The 7,443-nt window shown below is 43.1% G+C and overlaps 1 pseudogene; it reads left to right on the top strand.

Annotated features, from left to right (window-relative positions):
• Positions 1 to 1,400: 1,400 nt before the first annotated feature.
• Positions 1,401 to 3,118, top strand: LOC129683677 (histidine--tRNA ligase, cytoplasmic-like; annotated as a pseudogene).
• Positions 3,119 to 7,443: the final 4,325 nt, after the last annotated feature.

The following is a 7,443-nucleotide window of genomic DNA, read 5'->3' as shown; positions in this document are numbered from 1 at the left end:
TTCCTTCCTTCCTTCCTTCCTTCCTTCCTTCCTTCCTTCCTTCCTTCTTTCCTTCCTGGTTGTGTTTGTTTTTGGGTTTTTTGAGACAGTTTTTCTGTGTAGTCTTGCCTATCCTGGACTCACTTTGTAGACCTGGCTGATCTTGAACTTACAGAGATCCACCTGCCTCTGCCTCTCCAAACACTGGGAAGACAGGTGTGTGCCACTGTGCCCAACTAACTCCTTTCTTAATTTATCCCCCAATGAAATGTGCAGTTATAAATTTTCGAAAGTTAAAAAAAAAATGTGGAACAGTTTTCTTCACAAAAAGAAAGAGGAAGGAAGGGACTGAGAAAGAAGTAAACAGTTTCATTCCTGCCTGGTAACTTTTCTTTGTATATTTGATTAGATATATGTTTTAAAAATAGTTCTCTTGCTATGCAAAGGCAGGATGATACACATTTGAGGCCTTCCCTTCTCTGAGGATAAAGGAAGAGGGAAATGGGAGAAGAGGAGATAAGAAGGGGGACTGGGAGGAAAGGAGGGGAAGCCTCCAGTCTGGATATAAAGTAAATAAATAATTAATGAAAAAAAAATAACTTAAATATAAAATTTAAAAAAATAGTTCTATTGGACCAAGGTGTATGTTTGTTATTTAGGTGTCATTAGTGACGCACAGAAATCACTTATGGAAAAATAATTTAGAGGTCTTTAGAAATGATGATGCTGGTTTAATTTTATACAGTAATCAGAATTAGAATGGAATTTCTCTATGGATCCACATATGGGGCTATGTGACACCCACTTGTGAGGAGGGAAAGGGTAACAGCTGAGGGTTCAGCTCTCAGTGGCAGCTGATGACTGTCCAAATCTTCCAAGTGTTCCTTATATGGAACTGTACCATTTGCTGTGATTTTTTTTTTTTTAGGGGCTTACCAAATCTCAGGGGAATGACAGAAGACAGCAGAGACACCGTGACTTACCATGTGGTTAAGCTCTGCCACATGCTAACCCATTTCTATTTGATTCAGACAGGCTAGTTGTCTTCGTTTTGAAACTCTTGGCTTAGGAACTGAAGCAACCCGCATTTTCCTTCATTTTCCTGGCTTATATGACAGCCTCGGATATACAGCCACTGACCAGGCAATAGCTGTAACTTACACATACTGCTCAATAGTTTTGAGCCTGACATATATTACAGTATACACCAGTGGCACGGTATTATAACTGGCTGGAAGAGAGCGAATCAATTGGAGTTCATTCCCATTCTCTTGGAAAACTGACCAGAGCGTTGGAGAGAGGATAAAAATGGGGTTCTGGTAACACAGAGTTAGAAAGATTGACTTCTTGTCATTGATGAAGGCAACTGTGTGTCCACCAAGGCTGGTTTAGACAGCAGTCAGTTGTAGCTGGCAGGCAGGATGGCTGATCGTGCTGGTTTGGAGGAGCTTGTGTGGCCTCAGGGAGAGCTCGTGTGGGGCCTCAAAAAGCAGAAAGCCGTTGCCAAGCAGATGGAGAAGGTGGTGGCCAAGTGCATGAAACTGGAGACACAACTGGGCCTTGATGAAGTCAGACAAAGTCTGTACTCAAAACCCCCAAGGGTATAAGGAACTATATTCCATGGAGGATGCAGTTAGGAGATGGTATTTTATGCCACAGTCCACTGCCTCCATGCCGTGGAGGAGAAGTGACTGATACCTGTGTTTGAATGAAAAAAAAAAAAAAAAAAAACACTGGCTGGAAAGTACAGGGATGATGTCAGGCATGTGTTATGACACGGATCCTCAAGGATCAGCTGCTGTCTCCTCTTTATAACCTCACTATGCCTGGGCTCCATACTGGGCAATGAATAAGCATTAAGCACTAACCACATAGCTAAGGTGCATTGCTGGTTTAACCCAGCTGTGATCCAATGCCATTATGGTGAATTCTACCAGTGGAATTTTGACATTGCTGGCCCGTTTGACACTCCGATTCCTGATTCAGAATGGCTGAAGACCGTGTGTGAGATTCCAAGGTCACTTCAGATAGGCAACCTGCTGATCACGGTAAATGATCTCTTCATCCTACATGAGACGTTTGCTTCCTGTGGTGTTCCTGATAGCAAGGTCTGTACCTTCAGCTCCCTAGTGGACAAACTGGATAAGGTGTCCTGGGAGGAAAGGAAGTAGAAGATGGAGGAAAGGCATTGTACCCAAAGCAACTGAGAGCATTGGAGACTGCATCCTGCAGAATGCTGGGGTGTTCTGCTCTAGGATGCTAAACTGTCCCCCAAACAAGCAGACCTTCAAGGGCTTGGAAGACCTAAAGTCACCTGAGTACTTTGCCCTACTTGACGTTGATGACAAGATCTCCTTTGACCTGATCCTTGCTCTAGGGTTGAACTATATATTATACTGGGGTCCTCTACGAGGCAATGACGCTACAGACCCCACCCAGGCAGGAGATAAGGCTCTAGGTTTGGACTATATGACAGAAGAGCTGCTGATGTGCAGAATGCAAGGTGCCATGCAGAGGGATCAGCTTTGGAGTGTCTTCTCCATTGTTAAGCAAAGATTAGAGGCTTTGGAGCAGTGTTTATCAACCTGTGGGTCGCTGCCCTTTTGAAGGATGAATGTCCCTTTCATGGGGGTTGCATATCAGATATCCCGCCTATCAAATATTTACATCTCTATTCGTAACAATAGCCAAATTGCAGTTATGAAGTAGCAGTGAAAATAATTTTATGGTTAGGGGTCACCCCAACTTGAGGAACTGTATTAAAGGGCTGCAGTATTAGGAAGGTTCAGAACCACTGCTTTGAAAGAAAAAGTATGGATCACAGAAACACAGGTGCCTCTGACATCTATCTGCACAGAATGAGCTGCAGGAGGAGAGACTGAAGCTTGTCTCAGAGCTGTGGGATGCAGGGATCAAGGCTGAGCTTCTCTACAAGAAGAACTCCAAATTACTGAAGGAGTTGTAGCACTTTGAGGAAAGAGGCATTCCATTAGTGGCCTTCCTTGGTGAGCAGGAGCTCAAGGATGGCGACATGAAGCTCAGCTCAGTGACTAGCAGGGAAGGGGTGTGTGTGCAGAGAGAAGATCTTCTTGGGGAGATGGGGAGTGGAACAAGTGTCCCTCCGAACCTCCTGAACTGAGGGAACTCACCAAGGAAACAGGGCTGGCATTGCTTAGGCTAAGACAAAACCACATGTGTACTTAAATAGTTTACATACCCCTGTTCTAGCAGAAGACTGAGGGATGGTCAGAACGGAGGCTTCTTGTTTTGTTTTGCTATTATTATCTTGTTGTTGGCCATCACTGGCTAGTTATCATCGTCGTCGTCGTCATCATAGCAGCCAGGCACTACATTTTCTTTGTATGTGGCAGCAGAAATCTAGGTGGGTTAATCTTCACGTCTCTGCCTCCTAAGCTCCTGGGATGGACCTGAGATGAGCTCATTGCATAGCCACCCACCTGATGTAACAGTTGACTCCTTACAACCTCTTACCAAATGGCTCATAATTGGGTTTAATACCAGAGGAAGAAAGTGGTTATAAGTGAAAGGTGAGAAGAAGATTCTAGGCAAAAGAAGTAAGAAATGTACACTACTCCTTACAGGGAGTTATGTGCAGTAACTGTGGTTAGTATCGGAATATATAAAGCAAATTAGAACAATATAGCTTGAAAATGGTAGGATAAGATGGCAAATTGAAGTGGCTGTGCCAGTTGCCACTTCTGAAAGCTGGGAGAGAGAGAGAGAGAGAGAGAGAGAGAGAGAGCAATACCAACTTACCCAGCAGACTGGAAGGCCAGTACAGTGACAGAATTTATTTTAATTTATTTTAATTTTATATTCCTTGGTGTTTTGCCTGCATGGACATCTGTGTGAGGTTGTCAGAAGCCCTGGAACTGTAGCTACAGACAAGTAGTTTTGGGAACTGAACCTCGGTCCACTGGAAGAGCAGCCAATGCTCTTAACCGCTGAGCCATCTCTCCAGCCCCACAGCAACAACGATTTAAAAAAAGTCATTTTGAGAGCGCAAAGTAAATAATGGATGCTTACCTGTGGTTAGCAAACTCCTGTGAGGAAAGAGAAGTGGGGAAGAGGAAGGACACTGATCAGTCAGGATGAGAGATTAACTTTTTTTCTTCTCTCAATCACTCAGGTACCCAGACATGTGTGCATGTAAACTCATGGGAATACTTCCTTAAAGCATAGATATGTATTTCGTATCTTCCTGAAGAGTGGGGCTATTAAAGGAGTAAAGTCAAGTCTTCTTGAGACAGAGCTCTTGATACAGGTCCTTTGTTCATTCTGGGAGCAAAGTTGTTGTCTAATGAAACAGTATGGTGGTGTAGCACTCCTTTTTAAAACTCTACTTTATTTGGGGTATTTGTGCCTCTCACCTCCTTTCCCCCAAACCCCCAACCCTAGGTAGGACAGAGAAGCTCAGTGGTAGGTAGGGGAGCGCAGAACCCTTTACTTCTCTAGGATGTTTAAGGTTGGGGTCTTTGGGGGATATACCAAAGTCCATCAACAGCAAATGCAGACAGCAGTCTCCTAGAAGCTGCTGTGCCCTGAAGCATTTCTCTCCGCCTGTCTGTCCCAAACTGCCACTCTGTCCATCTCTCTGGTCTCTCCAAACTGCCACATACCACAGGCCGACACCACAGGCATTTCTGGGCATTCTTTTATCCTCAGAGCCCTAGCTCTGTCTGTGCAGCACTAGGCACAAGGTAGGACATTATCAGCTGGCAAAAGCCACATCTCGCACAAGGTAAGTATCAGCAGTGGACAAACTAAAGCCCAAACTAAAACCCCACACTTGGGATTAAAACAAAAACATATTTACATAACAAAATGGAGTTTACAAAGAAACCAAAACTTCCGTTACATGGTGGTTTCAATGAGAAATGTCAAGTCATGTGCCTCTCCCCGCATACTTCCTCCCTCCTTTCCTCAGCTATTAGAACACTGGTTCAGTTTCTTTCCTAGTCTGATATGTCTGCAAATCACAGTCTCCATTTGGATGAAATCTACATGGAGATCATGTCTTATTATTGACTTTTCCCCTTCATGATTCTGAACATCCTGAACTCTACTGGGCAAAATTTGTTAAACCACACACTATTCCAATCTCAATTTGTCTTCTTGGGAATCGGACCATATTTGTGATTGATCCAGATAATGATTATGTAGTTCATACAAGCCAAGCTCGAAGCCACAGCAGGCGCTGAACGGTTGAGCTGTTCCAGATTAGAATATTGGCTAGGGAGAACTGGCTTGCTACTAACTGTTGGTGTGATGATGGCAATTGTTTTTAGCTTCAAGAAGACTTACATATAAAGTGAGACAAAGAGATCAGTGTCTGTATTTTTTCAGTGAAAATTTCTATAGTGTTTGTTTGCTTTGAAAAAATGTAGTTTCAGTATTAACAGTCACCCATTAAAAGTTAATGCATGCTGTCTCTTCTAATCCTAGCAACTCCCGTAGGCAGGTATCATTTCCACTTGCATCAAAAGATGCAAAGCAGTGCATTATCTACCTGCAGGAAAAGAGTCAAAGTCCAAAACAGAACCAAATTTCAGTGTAATCCAAACTCTAAGCTCTTAACTATTGCTTCCTATTGGCCAAAGGAAGGATAATTACATGTGAAAAAAATTGTGGGTATGATGTGTTATTCACCTGTAATAGAATAAAATAATATGTTAGCAGGATGGCAATGGGACTCAGTGGGTTGAAGCATTCCCTGCCAAGCCTGATGACTTGAGAGTTTGATCCCTGGACCCCATGTGACGGAAAGAGAGAAGCCACCAATGGTTGTTCTCTGATCTCTATGTGAGTGTGCACCCTCATACAGCAGGCAAATGAATTGATAAAAAAAAACAACGTGTCAGCTTAGACTTGTGATTAATAGGTTATGTTTCAGAGGAAATGGGGCTCAGGGAAGAAAAGGACTTCTGGAGTACTACGAGCGTGAACAGCAGAGATCTTGGGTGGAGTGGGAACCAGGATCTGGAGGAGCACACAGTGGCCAAGTGATATCTGCCAGACACTCACCATTCAGGAAAAAAAATCATATATGTGATTGTCCAGTGCAGGAGGATCACGCGGAACTTAGAGAACTCCAAACGATGGCCAATGAGGCTGGGCTTCCTCCATCCTCTACTTCCTTGTGTCTAAGCTCCACACAGCTCTCTCACCGTGTTGGCTGTGTTTGTCCTTACCTTCCCACTCAGGGAAGTATCCTTTGCCTGGGATACTTTCCAGGGCACCTTTGGTGGCTGCCATCTCAGATCATTTAGTTTTTAATCCACATGTGACATCTTTAGAAAGACTTTGTCTTAATTTATGTATCCTCCCAATATGTCATCATTTAGCATAGGAATAACACTTTTTTCTTACGGTCCTTATAATTTCCATTGTTTTATCTATTTGTTTCCTGATACGCTTAGGGAATAGGCTCTATGGTGCCTGGACTCATCCATCAGATTCTCTGGGGAATCTTCAGTTCTCAACATATAATGACCTCAAAGAAACTATTTTTCCCCCACCTATGACATGGATGAATGGAAGTTACAAATTTTGGCATTTATTATAATTAAATTGCTTGCAGTAAATGCTTTTCAGCATTTAGAAGAATTGGAATAGCTAGGCAAGAAAACTGTTGATGAGCACATAATCAACTATGGGAACCTACTCTAGGAATGAGGGCCTTCAGCATTATTTACAGAAGGAAACTGACTTACCTCCCAGAAAGAGAAAAGGTAGCTTGAAAGGAATTGTTATGCGGACTCACTATAAAGAGAATAGTAATAAGCTGCTCTTTACAGAGACCAGCAGTGTTGAGTAAAAGAGTGTTCAGTTAAAAATAAAGCATATTAGCTGGGGAGTGAAGATCTTCCAAGAGTGTTCTGAAATGTTGTCAACTATTCCTGTTTAAGAATAGGTGGGTGCTTAACCTCTGACTTGATGAAGAACTGGGATGAAGTAATGTAGTTTTTTTTTCTTTTTTAAATATTTGCATGCCTTTCATCACTAAGTTTTTAAGCAACGTTGTTTCTTTAGCACTCAATAAATTCAATCCCCGGGTAACGAGGAGAAGGGAGTTATTTTTCTCCTTTTACAGTTACCGCGTTACGGGTCGGTCAGACCATATCCAGGGCATCTGTCTGGGACCAGTGCTCAGGAATGTTGTCTTGTGGAGGAGATAGTAAGCCCTGTGGAAAAGGAGTCAGCCTGATTCTTGGCATGGTCAGCTGCTGCTTTTCTTGGAGGCGGGGCGGTGTAGTGTTTCTTAAGGAAGGACATTTATAGTGATTAAAATTGCTCAGAGCTTGCTTCATTGTGTAATTCTGGTACTGTAGTATGTAATTCTGGCAAGAAGAAGGGAGTAAGAAGGGGACAGAAAATCCCTGATGGTGGCATGGAAGAGCACACAGTGCAGATGCCACCTCAAGAGAGGGGCCTGTGGCAATA

This window comes from Psammomys obesus, unplaced genomic scaffold (assembly GCF_907164565.1).
Source record: "Psammomys obesus unplaced genomic scaffold, mPsaObe1.curated_primary_1811, whole genome shotgun sequence".
In the NCBI taxonomy this organism is placed as follows: Eukaryota; Metazoa; Chordata; class Mammalia; order Rodentia; family Muridae; genus Psammomys; species Psammomys obesus.
This window is presented reverse-complemented; position numbering and strand designations above follow the sequence as displayed.